General features: G+C 40.8%; 1 protein-coding gene across 1 annotated transcript in view; it reads right to left on the minus strand.

Moving 5' to 3' along the window:
* The window catches only part of LOC106875857 (chitotriosidase-1), a 23,501-nt gene that overhangs the window by 19,777 nt on the left and 1,601 nt on the right, over positions 1-2,123 (minus strand). The gene's annotated exons all lie outside the window — the stretch shown is intronic.

Consider the following 2,123-nt stretch of genomic DNA (forward strand, 5'->3'; position numbering starts at 1 on the left):
TATATATATATATATATATATATATATATATATATATATATATATGTATGTATAGTAGGTCATCCTATAAATAATGCAGTTTTTTCAATTGCATGAACTAAAAATCAGAGGGGGCAGGGGACAAACTACCTGCAGCAACTTTCTATAAAAGTAGGTAGTAAATTTACCTTGCACTTATTCTCAGGGAAAGTTTTGAAGTGTGCAGTTCCATTTTAATGGTTATTTTTTCAAAGCTATAATGGAAATGACAAAGAAGCATATTCGGTATATTTTGCTTTATGAGTTCAATAAAGCCTACAACGCAATGGAAGGTGCGAGGAATACTAATGCAGTATATAAGGATCGGGCAATAAGCGTAAGCCAGTGTCAACGGTGGTTCCAGAAATTCCGAGCCGGAAACTACAGCCTAGCCTCGTCCTGGGAGATCTATTTGAGCTTGACGAGGACGTCCTGCAAACCCTGGTGGAAAAAAATCCTATCGCAAATGTTGAGGAACTTGAAGAGAAGCTTGGATTTGTTCATTCAACCATTCACCGACACCTGTGCGCCATCGGAAAAGTAAGCAAATTGGGTCAATGGGTTCCTCACAAACTTTCCGAGTCTAATTGCGCGCAGAAAGTGAATGTGAGCTCTTCTTTGCTGCCACGTCTCACGAATGAACCTTTTTTGGACTGAATAGTGATTGGTGACGAGAAATGGGTTCTCTATAAACAGGTCAAGTGCCGAAGACAATGGGTAGGGAAAAGAGAAACACCGGCACCCCAGGCTAAAGAAGGTCTTCATCTACGTAAGGTGTTGTTATCTGTTTGGTGGGATATGAAAGGTTTAGTCCACTTTGAACTTTTAAACCCAAACCAAATGATAACAAAAGAGATCTACTGTGGCCTAAGTCAGCGCTAGAAGAAAAACGACCATCTTTGGTTTCAAAACGAAAAGTGTTCTTCTATCAAGATAATGCTCGGCCACATACAGAGAGGATGACATTCCAAAGGCTGGAGCATTTTGAAAGGGAAACGATGCTCCACCCACCATATTCACCAGACAATGCTCCATCTCATTATCCTTTATTCTACAGTTTTCAAAATCATTTGGACGGAAAAAAACAGGAATTCTATATACGAGGTCAGATCAGTACTCGAGGAGAATTTTTTGTCACGGACAAGTAAAGTTTGATCAGAAACGAACTAAATTTGTTGGTGCGATCCAGGTCTTGATTGACAGCGATCCTGCGAAGTCAATCAGGTCTATCGCCAAGGATATGGGAGTGTCTGAGTTTCTTACAAGATGAGAAAGAGCCAATTTTTATCCCAAGACATCAAAGACAAGAGGAAAGACAGCGCTACGAAACTCAACCGAACATGCTTTGGTTTTTCTCGGACAATAAAAATTTCAACCAGGTTTAGATGGTGACCACACAGAACAATCACTGGCTTGCCGTGTCCCCAAAACATGTATCGAGAATGATAAAAGTCAAACATCCAATCAACATCATGGTGTTTGGAGTGATCAGTAGCGATGGCGACGTTATGCCTCCATTCATCTTCCTACACGGCCTCAGCCTCAACACGGAGGCCTATATCAAGTGCCTGGAGAAGGTAGTGCTGCCCTGGATCAAGAGGGAGGCCTCTGGATGACCACGTCTGGCGAAAGGACTCTGCACCATGCCACAGAAGCAGAAGAACCCAGTCATGGCTGTTTGACAATTTCTGTGGTTATATCACTCCTAACATCTGGCCACCTAACTCCCTAGATTGCAACCCCCTTGATTATTATATGTGGGTCACAGTTGAGCGAGAGACCAACAAAACTCCTTGTAATACCAAAGATGAACTGAAGGCAAGGATTATGGCAGCATTCACCAGCTTAAAGAAGGAGACCGTCCAGAAGAGTTGCAGGAGATTCCGAAGTCGTCTGGAGGCCGTGGTTGAAGGCAATGGCGATTTTATTGAATAAACTTACTCTTTAGTATTTCAAGATATTTTTATGTAATTTTGGTAAATATATCTGTTAAAATGAGATGTTATTTTAATTTTTGCGTAATTTAGACGCCAATTTATTTACCGCACCCTATCTATCTATCTATCTATCTATCTATCTATCTATCTATCTATCTATCTATCTAT

Source organism: Octopus bimaculoides, chromosome 2 (genome assembly GCF_001194135.2).
Source record: "Octopus bimaculoides isolate UCB-OBI-ISO-001 chromosome 2, ASM119413v2, whole genome shotgun sequence".
NCBI lineage: Eukaryota > Metazoa > Mollusca > Cephalopoda > Octopoda > Octopodidae > Octopus > Octopus bimaculoides.